Source organism: Crocuta crocuta, unplaced genomic scaffold, assembly GCF_008692635.1.
Source record: "Crocuta crocuta isolate KB4526 unplaced genomic scaffold, BGI_CrCroc_1.0 scaffold435, whole genome shotgun sequence".
Classification (NCBI taxonomy): Eukaryota; Metazoa; Chordata; class Mammalia; order Carnivora; family Hyaenidae; genus Crocuta; species Crocuta crocuta.
The window spans coordinates 607,045-621,324 of record NW_027530980.1 but is presented as its reverse complement, the minus strand read 5'-3'; the positions used below and the strand labels follow the sequence as shown (position 1 = coordinate 621,324).

General features: G+C 36.0%; 1 long non-coding RNA gene and 1 pseudogene across 1 annotated transcript in view; both read left to right on the top strand.

Annotated features, from left to right (window-relative positions):
* The window catches only part of LOC144236533 (uncharacterized), a 303,659-nt gene that overhangs the window by 147,115 nt on the left and 142,264 nt on the right, over positions 1 to 14,280 (top strand). The window lies entirely within an intron of this gene.
* On the top strand, positions 7,739 to 9,216 carry LOC144236527 (CBY1-interacting BAR domain-containing protein 1 pseudogene; annotated as a pseudogene).

Here is a 14,280-nt window from a genome sequence, read left to right as displayed (position 1 = left end):
CTGTTTTTGTAGAGAACTGATTTAGCCTTTGCCTTTCTTAGCAGGTGTTGACACTATCATTTTTATTAGGAATTTGATGAAAACATATTGGATGACCTTTCATACATGCTGATGTATGGCCTTTTTCCAAGCCTTTTTCCCTTTCTCCCCAAACAGGATTTGAGAAGCTATAAGCTACCACCCAATTTCAGCTTTCTCTTTTATGGATCTGTCCCTGAGGCTACATGACAGTTTTGCTGAAATTGAGCCAATGCATCTCAGATGATCACACACAGGGTGGTCTGTCTGCAGCTTTCACTTTCCAAACATCCGTGACTATGTGAAATTGTTTTGTGTTGTGCTAAGAGTACCTTCTGCCCAAATGCCTGTGGCTTCCCCATTTCACCTTATCCTCCAACAGCTGCTTGGGGTTCTCTCCTACTGTCATTGCCACCTTTACAGTAAGAAAAATCCCCACTATTGAAGATTCTTTCTTCTAATCCTGCTTGCTAAGTAATTCAGCTGAAGGGCATGGGCCTTATCTTTTTCTCACCTTTATATTCCTTGTATCTTGTAAAACTGTGATCTTTTGTACAAAAAGAGGCACAAAATAAATAATTGATATAGTTTAATGAGTTCTTGATTTTTGATATGAAGGGGGGGATCACTTTTCTCCCCAACTTCTTTCTATCCCTCAAAATTTCTTGGTGAAGAACAAAGATGATTCAGGATAAACATGAACTAGAATGTATTTAAAGTTAACTTATTTAGGGGCACCTGGGTGGCTCAGTCAGTTAAGTGTCCGACTTCGTCTCAGGTCATGATCTCACGGTTCGTGGGTTCAAGCATTGTGTCAGGCTCTGTGCTGACAGCTAGCTCAGAGCCTGGAGTCAGTTTTGGATTCTGTGTCTCCCTCTCTCTCTGACCCTCTCCTGCTCATGCTGCCTCTCTCTCAGAAATAAATAAAAAAACATTTAAAAATAAAGTTAACTTATTTATTTTTAGAGAGAGAGCACAAATTTGGGAGGAGCAGAAAGAGAGGGAGAGAGAACCCCAAGTGGGCTCCGTGCTGTCACCACAGAGACTGACATGGAACTAAATCTAATGAACCATAAGAGCATGACCTAAACTGAAAGCAAGAGTTGGATGCTTGACTGAGCCACCCAGATGCCATTATAATGTACTTTAAAAAGCACACGCTAATTTTTTGAGACAGTGTGATCAACTTAACAAAGATTTGAAGTTAGAAGAGCCAGATATTAGAGCAAACTATGTCAACAATCTGTATTGTCTTGATGTCCCCATACACATAATTTTCATACACCCATACAATTTAGAATCTTGCCACAAAACTTCTGCTGAAATTCTGTAGGTCCATCCACCTTTTGGAATAGTTCCCCTTATTCTGATATACTTTTTTTTTTCATAAAGTCCACTTCTGTAGCCTCCATTTAGCCCCATAGAAAAACCATACTTCCTGGCACTAGAATGATAGGAAAATTTGTGAACAGATATTTATATGTCCATCCTCAAATAGTCTAATATGCATGCTGATATGCACTACTGGAATTAAAGCAGTGTTATAATGTAGGAAAAGAACATTAAATATGCAGCAACAATATGAGAGAAACCAACTTCAAAATTTTGGATGTGCTTCAAAAAAAGAATGTTATAGAAGCTTCCCCAAGGAAGTGAGGTGTTTATTTGTTCTGAAGAATGAATCAGAACTGGCCAGGAAGGTGGACAGCATAGTAGAGATGATTCACCATGTACAAAGATGACCTATGGCTAGAGGAAGCAAGTCATGTTTACAAACTCAAAGATAGTCTGCAGCTCTGGAGCTCAGAGAAAGGAGAGTATAGAGTGTGATGGGCTTGAAATTGTAAGTGGAGGCCAAGGCTTGCTAGACTTTAAGATTTCTCACAGCAATGGAAATGATTGAAGAGGTTTTAGCAAGAAAATGATGTGATCAGGTTAGGTTTTAAGTAGAGAACAAACTGGAAAAGAGCAAGAAAAATACAAAGGGATTACTTGGGTGACTATGTAAGTAAACTATGTGAAAAGTGACGGAGCTGTAAACAAGAGCAAGGATGGTATACAGCGAGAGTAGATTTCTCAACTCTTTCCTCGGTTACCTATTAAATGTTATCTATTGATTGTGTTGTAAATAACAGCTTTGAGAAAAGACATGAGCCACTTTTGAGAGTAGCTCATTAAAAAAAATCCAACATGTACCCACTATGCTCTCACCCTTTTACCAGCATGATGCAGATGCATTAAAGTCACAGGGAAAGTCAAAGGCCATATGACAGAAGAAGATTGCATCTCAGAACCACTGATTGAGCGGAAGTCATTTGCAACCAGGTATGTCCCATCTTGTAATATTTTCTGAACGAAATATTTTTGTGAGTTGGTTTCAGCTGTTACACATTAGGGGGGGTATTTGTTACAACAATCTAAGTAGTGTCAGTAATACAGATATTTAGTGAATATTGTAGAATAGTCAGGACTCAGAAATCGCTCAGTTGGACTTGGCAGGATTCAGTTATGTTTGTTGAGAGATTGTGGCGAGGGCTCTGGCAACAGATTACTTAAATTCATAGCTCATCTCAGAAACTTCCTAATTATGTGACCTTGACCAAGTTACAATATATTTCTCTATAAATAACTTTAAGTCTTTAAGTTCTGATTACAATTAATAACCCAGGTTATGGAGTGGTGAAAAGACTACATGAAAGTACATAAATAAATTGTTAAGAATATCATCAAGTATATAGAACATATACTATACAAGATACTAGTATCATATCAATATGTTAATGTTTTATTTATATAACATTGATATATTGTTCATTGTTACAGCATCATCAGAAGGGAATCTGGTTAAGGGATAAAGGTCGCAAGGATATTCTTTGGAATCTTCTTTAAGTTGCATCTGCCTTTAGGTAACCGAGGAGAGATGCCAAATAGGCAATTGGTACATAGGGGTTTGGCACTCAAAAGAAAGGTAGAGAATAAAGGTATCTTGGACATATTTTGTAAGTATTTGACCATTAGAGGTAAGTATATGGATAAGTATGTCTAAGAATACAGAAAAGAAAAAATAAAGAATAAGGTCTTGGTATGATCTTGAGCAATTAGTACATTTCATGGGAGGACTAAGAAGGTTTAGTTTGCAAGGAACCTGAGGAAACAGGCCATAAGGATAGACAAAGCTATTGTAACAGAAACCAAAGAAACAGTTGTGTTTAAAGAAAAAGGAAATTGTCAGTGATATTAAATTCTCCTCAGGGGTCAAATAAGGCCAATCAATATTGGTTTACAGGCTTGATTTGAACTACAGTTTTTAGGTTTGAACAATTACTTCTTGATTTTACTCTTTAACTCAAGAATTATTTAATTGTATTTTATTTTATTTTTATAAACACATAGTTTTATAATTGTTAGTTTTTAGTTTGTCCTTTATTTTCACATCTAGTATTTTATATTTGGTTATGAAATAAGATATTGTTTCTTTTGGACCTTAGAAGTAAGGCTCTTTGGGGTTACCATTATGGCCTGATATTTACTTAATTTTATCAAGTTTAAAAATACACAATAAGAATAAATCTACTCATAAAAAAAGAATAAATCTACTCACACTGTTGGCATAAATATCTAGCTATTAATTCTAATTATTAATTATTAAAATCTTCAATAGCTTTGCTTATCTTTTGTCTGCTAAGTCTATTATTTTTTGGGAGGGGCGCCTGGGTGGCTCAGTCAGTTAAGCATCTGACTTTAGCTCAGGTCATGATCTCACGGTTCATGGATTTGAGCCCCGCATTGGGCTCTGTGCTGACAGCTAGCTCAGAGCCTGGTTCCTGCTTCAGATTCTGTATCTCCCCTCTCTCTCTGACCCTCCCTTGCTCATGCTCTCTCTCTCTCTCCCTTTCTCTCTCTCAGAAATAAATAAAACATTTTAAAAAATTCAAATCTATTATTTTTTGGGAAACATGCTAAAACTTCGAACTATACTTGAATTATATTGCTCTTTTTTTAAACTTTTTAAAAAAGGTTTATTTATTTTTGAGAGAGAGACAGAGAGAAAGAGCAGGGGGTGGGTGGAGAGAGAGGGAGACAAAGAATCCAAAGCAGGGTCCAGGCTCTGACCCGTCAGCATAGAGCCTAATGCAGGGCTCAAACCCACTATCTATGAGATCATGACCTGAGCCAAAGTCAGACTCTTAACTGACTGAGCCATCCAGGCACCCCTATTGCTCTTTTTAATACATATCCAAGTCATTGTATTTTATTGAATAGATCTTCCTTTTACCGGTATTTGAAATCCCACTTTTCCCTAATGATTTCTTCTTCTCTTGACTCTTGTTTTTGCCTCATATTAATTTGATCACAGGTAACATCCTGCTGGCTTGGGAAGGTGGGGCAGTAATACATATCAGTTCTGAAAGTTTCTCTCATAAGCTCCGATCCAATGCTTCACACCTGTTTATTTCCCATTAGGGAATTAATCCCCATTAGGGGATTCTGCCTTGCAGGGAGCTCTCTGTACTTCCAGTGCAGATGTTCCCTCTGGTTGTACGTCCCATGAGGATGGGCTCAGGAAGTAGTGTCAGGGCAGGCTCAGTGATATCCTTTTGGTTCTAAGGTCTTCATAAAATATTATTAGTATTCTACCACTGAATCTATCCCTCAGATAACTTGAGTTCTATTGTTCTGCCTCTCAGTGCTGAAAGGGTGGAAAAAGAGGGACTTAGTTCATGTGAGGGTCCAAAATTTGCATAATGAAATGTCTTTACTCATAGATTTCTATAGATAACAATGGTCCCTTCGCTGCTCTGGGCTGCCATTTTCTACCTCTGTGACACTTCCATTTCTAAGGTGTTTTTTCCAAAAATTTATATGAGTATCTCAACTCTGTCAGTTTTCCACCTACAGCATCTCTAGGGTTACACTGGAAAGAGAGAGTCAGCAGCCCACGTTAGTTTGTCATCTTATTAAGAACCAGAAGTCAATTTTGATATACTGTAGAAATCTAATTCTTCAAACTGACAAATTGATATTTAAATCAGGCCATTGTAATAATCCTCAAGCAGATTGCATTGCAGGTGTCTAAAAATCTTATAAATAACCTTTTCTAACAAGCAGTATGCTGTATATCATCCAAAATGAGAAAGTAAGGATATGTGCTTTAAAAAGCACACATTTAAACTTTTACTTAGGTGAAACATACCCAAATACCAGGCTTAGATTCAGATGTTGGCAGGGGCTTAGGTTACTATTAAGCCTCAGGGTACAGGGACGTTACTGTTACTGTTTCTGATTAATGCAATCTTACTAACAGACAAACAAGAAAACTAAAAAGTAAAACAGGAACAAAAGATAGTGAAGAACCTAAAGAAATTCATGTAGCTGCAAAGATTATTTTCTGACCAGCCCAGTTTTAAGGAGATATATATAAGGCAGTAGTTGTGATGTATAACCGAAGACAAATTAACAGCAGAGTCAGAAAAATCTGAACCTAAAATGACAGAGAAGTGCAGGAAATACTAACATCTTTTTAAAAGTTCCTTTTGTGAAGCATGTTATGAGGAAAAAAAAAAGAAGAAGAGCTAGTAAGTGTAGGACCAATGTTGGGACAAATAATATTTCAACTAAACATGATATAGAAAGAATATAAACAATTATTTTTAAGTGTGCTTTATATTTTCTATTAAGAATACTGTTTTCAAAATGGAAAGACTAGAATAAACATGGACAAAGCAATTGAAATCCCCAAGTCTGTGAAGAGATAGTTACATCAAATGTGGTCATTTCTCTGGGCCCAGATGAATCTCAATTCGGAGCACACAGACACACACAGCAATCAACTAAACTCTGTTCTATCTGATTGAATAAACTCTGTAGTTCTTGCAGATCAGGAGGAGACTTTACAACAAGGAAGACTGTTCAGATGGAGAAAGCATGATTGTTCATTACTTGGGAGGCCAGCAACAGCAGTGCTAAGTTGGTGGTGTGGACCTGCCAAACACAGATCAGTAGACGTTCATCTTGAGGTCAGTTTCTAAGTCAGTAAACATTTCTTGGATGCCAGTCACAATTTCAAACTTTTTAGGGTTTCAGAGAGAAGTATCACTATAAATAAACTCAAGGACATTTAGCCCTTAGGAATACAATTGTGTCCCTGACCTCAAGTATCTCACAATTTGTGAAGGCAAAAGATAAAATAAATATAAGATAAAAAAGAAGTGTTCATACAGGAAGATAAATAATGTACAAGTAATAAAATATTTCAGGCTCATCTTTTAAATATTCTGTGCGTAGTAGGAAGACACTAAATTATTTTATATACAAAAGTATTTAGAAACATTACTGGAACTGTTGTGAAGAGTTTAGCTAAATTTTACTTTCTGTTTATCCTATGAGATAAAATTTTCTTCAAGCTAGTGTCCACAGAGGCTTTACAAGGACTTCAGCAAAAGTTTGGTTCACTTGTTCTTTTGAAATACATAGTCAATTCTTGATTATTCTTGGCTAGATTATAAATTAACTGTGATTAAGAACTAGGCTCATTTATTAGACAATTGGACTCTACTTTCTTATCATGTAGGTTTTTTGCTTGTATTGTGTTAGCTTCCAGATCAGTATCTCTAAGCCCATAGCCCTCCAAAAATCTAAGTGCATAAATACAACTTTAGCCAAATATTTCCACTTGGAACACTCATTGATCTCCAAAACCCAAGATTTCCCAAACTGAAGTTATTATCTTTTTTTTAAAAAGTGTACATTCCTATAAGTTTCTTATTCTTGAAAAAATAAATAGCATTGCTATCCACCATGGCTAGAAACAAGAATTAGTTTGAGATTTGTCTCTTTTGTTCCCTACTGATGACCAAACACCAGCTCTCCACAAATTTTTATCAACTATTTCTATTACTTTAGGCACAGGGGATATTTTTTAATTCATTGATTTGTAAGGACCATAATATACCTTTAGCACATACATTAATGCAACCATTTTCTGTAAATATTTCACCTATTAGGAGAGAAATGATTTTACTCTTTTTCATACAATCAAATATGTCATTATAATACATGTGACCTGCACTCAACTAAATGGTTGAGAGCATCTGCTCTATCTGTGCACACAACAGGGGGTAGAACGCAAATGAAAAAGTGAATTCATAGCATCCTGTGTCATGATACTATTATAATAATTTTAGTGACTCACTGTACTCATTAATTTTTTAAAAATATTATTAAATAAAATTGTGCATAACAAAGTTATACGTAAATGATCATTATTATCAGCTTTATATAACAGGTGTTCTCTTTCGGTACCATTCACAAATAAGTTTCTTTGCTTTAATGTAAGAAAAATCATTCAGAATTACTTAAATAACTTTTTAACAAATACATCAAAGTATTTATGGCATTCTAAATGTTATTGAGGAAATCTTGTCCTGTGCTAGGACATGAAACTTGAAGAACATTATGCTAAGTGAAATAAGACAGTCACGGGGTGCATGTGTGGCTCAGTCAGTTAAGCACCCAACTCTTGATTTCAGCTCAAGTCATGATCTCATGGTTTGTGAGATGGAGCCCTGTATAGGGCTCTGCCCTGACAGTGTGGAACCTGCTTGGAATTCTCTCTCTCCCTTTCTCTCTGCCCCTTTCCTACTCTTGCCAGCACAAGCTCTCTCTTTCTTATTTCTCTCAAAATAAATAAATAAATATTTTAAAAATAAGCATTCACAAAATGACAAATACTGCACAACTCTACTTACACGAGGTATCTAAAGTAGTCAAATTCTTAGAAACAGAGGGGCGCCTGAGTGGCTCAGTCGGTTGAACGTCCAATTTCAACTCAGGTCATGATCTCACTGTGAGTTCGAGCCCCACATAGGACTCTGTGTTGACTGAGCCCCACATAAGGCTCTGTGCTGATAGCTCAGAGCCTGAAGCCTGCTTCAGATTCTGTGTCTCTCTCTCTCTCTCTGCTCCTCCCCTGTTCACACTCTGTCTCTCTCAAAAATAAATAAACCTATTTTTTTTTAATTCTTAGAAACAGAAAGTAGAAGGTGATTTCAAGAGGTGAGGGAGAGGGAGAGAGAGGAGTTGTTCACTGGGTTTAGAGCTTGTTTTGCAAGATGAAAATGTTTTAGAGATCTGTTGCACCACAAAGTGCATATAGTTACTCTACACTTCAGAGTGGTTCGGATGATATATTTTATATGTTGTATTTTTTACTACAACAAAATAAGAAACAATTAGAAAATAAACATTAAAAAAAAGGGCTCCAGGAAGGGCTACTTACCCCTCAGTACACACCCAGGTCAGAGGCCTCAGCTCAGGGTCCCGGTGGAGCACAAGACAAGGTGTGGAGGCATGGCTTGGAAAGCCAGGCTGCTCCAACCAGACAGCTGCAAGATGCTCTCAGAAACGTGTATAATCATTTCGGAGAGGAGTGCCAAATCTTGGCTGCCTATGTGAGGAAAAGTGGCAGACTGTAAGGCAAAGCAGACCTACTGGCGACTGAAATCAATTGGATGCCTCTGCAGAGACCCCATGTTTTAAAATAAGGCCTAAAATCTTTGTTGAGGAGTTTGCCAAACTTGAGCCTTATCGACAAGCACAGGTTGAAAGATTGAAGTTGAGATGGTTGAACCTTTGAAAGCTTACGGAACGATTGTGAGAATGAAAGGAGATGACTTCAAAGCAACATTAACAGTAAGGGATCGAGAAGCTAAACAATTAACTCAGTTAGAAAGAACATGTCAGCAGAACCCATGTGGTCCACATGTTACTTCACAGGCAGAAATCAAATTGCAGAGAGTTGCTGTGGACACTACCTGAACAGCTCATCATCTGGACGAAACTATTGACAATTTTGAAAAGCAGAAAGTGAAGGATTTAAAGACTGTATATTCAGAATTTATCACTATCAAAATGTTTTGTTTTTTTTTTCTCGGCAAGGCATTGAAGGTCTATGCCGCTGCTTACCAAAACAAACAAAAGATTATTGAGGAAGATTTAGAGCTTTTCCAAAATTGTCTGTATCCACCAGATTGTTCTGTGAGGTTTAAATCTGGTCAGAGCAAATTCAAAGTGACCTCTTGAAAGATCACTGTCAGCTAAATCTGTATTTTGAGCAGGACATGTCTACTCAGAAAGGATCAGCAAACAGAACACAGTGAAGGGGACAAAGACTTAGACATTACAGAAGAAGAAACTTAATTTTCCTCTGTAAACTTTGCATTTCAATTTTCATCTAAAATGACTTGGAATCTAGAACTACCAAATTGTAAAACTTTATACTGGCTTTATGCAGGTTAAACCCCAAAATGAAATCCTACTGGAAATGGAAATTAAAAGAAATTTGTGCTGACCAGAAAAGAAGATTTTAAAAAATATAACACACCAGTCATTTCAACACCCAATCTAACAGTATGTGATTTTTGCATAAGCTCCACTTTTAAAAAAAGATTATGTACTTCAAAAGTATTTCATATCAATGTACTGAGATTACAATATAAATAAATGACAAAAATCAAGAGTTCTAACAATTACAGTTTCTTTCTTTTGAGCTCATTGCCAAAAAAGTGTCGTTAGTCATTCTAATTAAATACAAATTTATTCCATAAACCATTAATCAAAAAGGCAAGCTTTTTCCCTTTATTTTTTTTTCACTTTTACTACAACTTAGAGTTTCATTATTTGATACATAACATGCTTTTCGTAAGACTGTACATACTTTTGATTAAAGGTAATGGGGGGGGAGGGGCGCCTGGGTAGCTCAGGCGGTTAAGCATCTGACTTTAGCTTAGCCATGATCTCATGGTTCATGGGTTCGAGCCCGAGTCGGGCTCTGTGCTGACAGCGAGTTCAGAACTTGGAGCCTGTTTCAGATTCTGTGTCTCCCTCTCTTCCCGACCCTCCTCTGCTCATGCTGTCTCTCTCTCTCAGAAAAAAAAAAAAAAAATTTTTTTAATTAAAAAATTAAAAAAAAACCAGTAATGGGACACTAGGATATCAATGTCATAAAATTATACATAGAGCATAAATTTTATCTTCAAAAAGAAAGCCACATTTGGTCTGATTCTGATTTTTTTTTTTAATTTTTTTTTTTTTTTTAAATTTCTAGGAGAGAGAGAGACAGCGTGAGCAGGGGAGGGTCAAAGTGAGAGGGAGACACAGACTCTGAAATTGGCTCCAGGCTCTGAGCTGGCAGTCAGCACAGAGCCCCACGCGGGGCTCGAACCCACGAACCACGAGATCATGACTTAAGCGAAAGTCGGACGCTTAACCGACTAAGCCACCCAGGTGCCCCGGATTCTGATTTTAAAATGAAAATGCTGTTGAGGAGCCGGAGTGGCTCAGTCAGCTAAATGCCTGACTCTTGATCTCAGCTCAGGTCATGATCTAATGGTCGTGAGATCGAGCCCCTCTCATGAGATTGAGAGGGTTCCCTCTGTCCCTTTCTCTCTGCCCCTGCTCATGTGCTCTCTTATCTCTCTCTCTCTTTCAAAAAAGGGAAAAAAGTGCAAATACTGTTATACCAAAACATACACAGTACTGCAACTTTTGGAAAGCTGTAATTTGGTGGGATGTTGCATAAGAAAACATCATGAAACCATAAATCATTTAAACTCTATAAAATTTTTACCAAACCACTAATTCATGAAAAGAGTATTTTGTTAGTTTATTCCTGAAAATAATCAGTTTGATCAGAGCCTTTCAGTATGTCCGATGCTTTTCTTTCTTTGAGGATTGTACTCTTGTTGTTTCATGGATATCAGTCAGGCATATGAAATTATGATATTTACAAAATCACTTGGGATAATCACAAAAAGCAATAATTCATACCAGAAAAATAAGTACTTTCTAGGAAAAAAAGTGATAAAAATGGCTTTGAAGAAGTTTTTACATACCATGTATATTCTTGTTAAAGTTAGTGAAGATAAATAACAAGGCGAGAAAACATACATTTAAAGTTTGATTTAAATGTGTCTTAGCTTTCCAAAAAGTACAGAAAAATATCTGTACCATAGTAAGATGTGAGATGGTTTAGAATGCATAGTTATTAGGTCTTACTCATTTTTAAAATGAGCAAGCTAATGCCAGAATAACAGGCTCTTTCAGTCTGTGGAAAAACCACTCTGTTGCTTTGAAATTATATGTTTAATATAAAGCTATGTTGGATACCAATATTGATTTGAAAATATTAGCTTGATTTATAGTTTCAAATAATATTACGTGGTTTTTGTTCTTTGGCCATTATGTCACCAAGTTAGAAGTTTATATGACAAGATAGCCTAATTGTGGCTCCTCAAGTCTAAAAACCCTTTTATAAAAGATTACCATCTGCATATTATGAAATAAAATATGTATGAGTCCAGAGACAATATTGCTCATAATGCAATTTTTCCTAAAATTATGTTTTCAGTAATACATATTAAATTTCTTAATGTTTCTGCAATCTCAACATGATTTTTCTGTTGATTCAAATCAGTCTCAAATGATGCAGATGCTGGATCAAAATCAAATTCATTGCTATCACAATGACCAAGTTCAAAGATTTCCTCTGCCCATTGATAGCCCCCTTACTAGATGTTGGAATTCAAAGATTCACTGGTTGTACCAACTTTTTAAGCAGGGAAGGAGAAATATAAAATTAAAAAAGAAAATAGTGGTCCACAATATTATCCACATTTTCAAAAAAGAAGAAGGAATTTCTTAGTTTTGCTAAAACTATGTGAATATCATGTAATGTTGAAGAAGGGACAAATTTATTTCAATAAAACATATACAACATTACCTAACTCAGATGAGAAGAAATGAGAGAGAAAAAGAGGAGAGAGAAATCCATAATTACATTGACAAACAGCTGAATAAGGAGTGAATATTTTTGAAGATAAAGATAACTGAAAATACAATAGCTTTCAGTCTAGTGAGTTTATAAATGTATTGCCTTATCAAACATCTCTGAATCAGTGGACTCATTCAGACTAATTCAACCCTCTGACAATCAATAATGATTTTGAAGCCCAAAACTATGGCTTGCTCATTATCAACTGAAACCAGACAGTTCCTGAAAATTAAATTCAATGGGATTTGATCAGCTTTATGAAAAGCAAAATGTTGTGATTACCCATTTTTTGTGTGCTTTAACTCAGGAGCTATATCTGATTATTTATGTACTTCTTGAATCTCTGTTTTGATATTTATTTTTTCTGTATTTTCATTTTGTGTAAAATTTGAGGGAAATGATATGTATGGAGTGGGAAAAATTGTATAACTGTGTAAAGTTCAATGGTATTCGATATTCCTTCCTTATAAACTCAATGAAACTTACTTCTATGGCTGTATCAAAATAATAATAATCAAAAAATTGCAAGAAAATAACAGGTGTTTCCTTTTATAACAACTGGGATTCAGAATGTAAATTTCATATTCTTTTGAAAATGGTTATTTTTTGACCAGTGTTGATTTGGAGTGCCTGGAGTAGTACTTGAAGAAAACAAGTGTATACAGCTTGACTAAGCTGCAAATAAGCAGTCACCTGATATCTTTAGGAAGACACTTGAAAGAGGCGAGCAAAACGAATAGGAGGAAATTTGATAAGACTAAAAATTGTTTCTTTTATATTAAGGGGAAAACTGATAACAATGTTTCACAAAGAAAGAATATTGAGAATTTAATTTTCATTGGTTAATATATATTCTTTATTTTTTAATCTTTATTTATTTTTGAGAGAGAGAGAGAAAGCATGAAACAGAGAGAGAGGGAGACACAGAATCTGAAGCAGACTCCAGGCTCTGAACTGTCAGCAAAGAGCCTGACACAGGGCTCAAACTCATAGACTCCAAGATCATGACCTGAGCTGAAGTCAGACACTTAACCGACTGAGCCACCCAGGTGCCCTTGTGTAATATATTCTTGTTGAAAGAATCACAATTACACCATTAATTTAAATCATTTACAAGTATACAGTGAGACCATTTCTCCTAACCTCTGCAAATATATACTATAAAGAGTTAAATTATGTTTTTAAAGCAATATCTAAGTCAAATGTTTAGTTTTTATATTGTAAGACTTTGGAACACTTGTTGGGCCTATTATTTGATTATTCAAAATAGAATAGGACAAAAGTAAGATTTTTGAATTGTAGTTAATGAAATTAATATACAGCATGATAGACAAATGGTGGCCTATTTTCAAAACTTCATTGAAAATATCGTTTTCTCTTCACTTCTCCGTCCACAAGCCATCCCTAACTTCTAAGTAGGATCTTTTCATGTTTTGGAGGGGTAGAAAGAGATGGATTTAGCTGTGGCAAAGGCAGTCCCAATCTGGTCATAAAACTAGGAATTTATAATATGCTTTTCTTGTTTTTTACCCCACCTAGTATAAAATTATACACTACCCTTAGTAAATGTTTTCCATTGCAAATGATAAGTATTGTATTTGGGGGGTAATGCAAAGAATTCAGAACTCTAACAATTTAATGAAATAAATATTGAGTAATGAAACACAAAGAAATAGTAAAGGAAATAACCTGAGATCTTTGAATAAAACATGGAGTAACATACAGAACGTATGGAGGGAAATTTCTAACAGAAGTTAGAAAGGGAAATATTGGAATAAACAGAATCAATCAAGAGTAATTGCTTAATAACCAAATGTGTTAGCAGCAGGATGCAAGCAGAGGGTCGAGAAAAGAAACACTTAAAACTTTCCAGACATAGATCAAAGAGTAGCTAGTTCAAAATAGTCAGATGTCTATTAGGGAAATAGTTGAGACCAAAATAGAAGTGGAATATGTGGAAAGCTTCCAGAAAGGTAATGGTCTAGAAGGAGGTTTCTCTGACTTCATGATACAGACAAGCTGCCCAAGAATGAATTGTTGAAACTACTGTGCGTATCAGTCACTTTCCTGCTGCTTTCCTGAGATCTCTTCCATAAAGAAGATAAAATATATCTTCTAAAATAGCTGAAATGTCATGCTGAGTGTGTGATGCTTAGGATGTATTACTTTATAGGGCAATCAAGTAGCAGAGGTTGGGGGCACCTGGGTGGCTCAGTGAGTTAAGCGTCTGACCTCGGCTCAGGTCATGAGCTCATGGTTCTTGGGTTCGAGTCCCACATCGGGCTCTGTGCTGACAGCCAGCTCAGAACCTGGAGTCTGTTTCAGATTCTGTGTCTCCGTCTCTCTCTGACACTCCCCTGCTCACCCTGTCTCTCTCTCTCAGAAATAAAAAACATTTAAAAATTTTAAAAAAAAGAAGAAGCAGCAGAGGT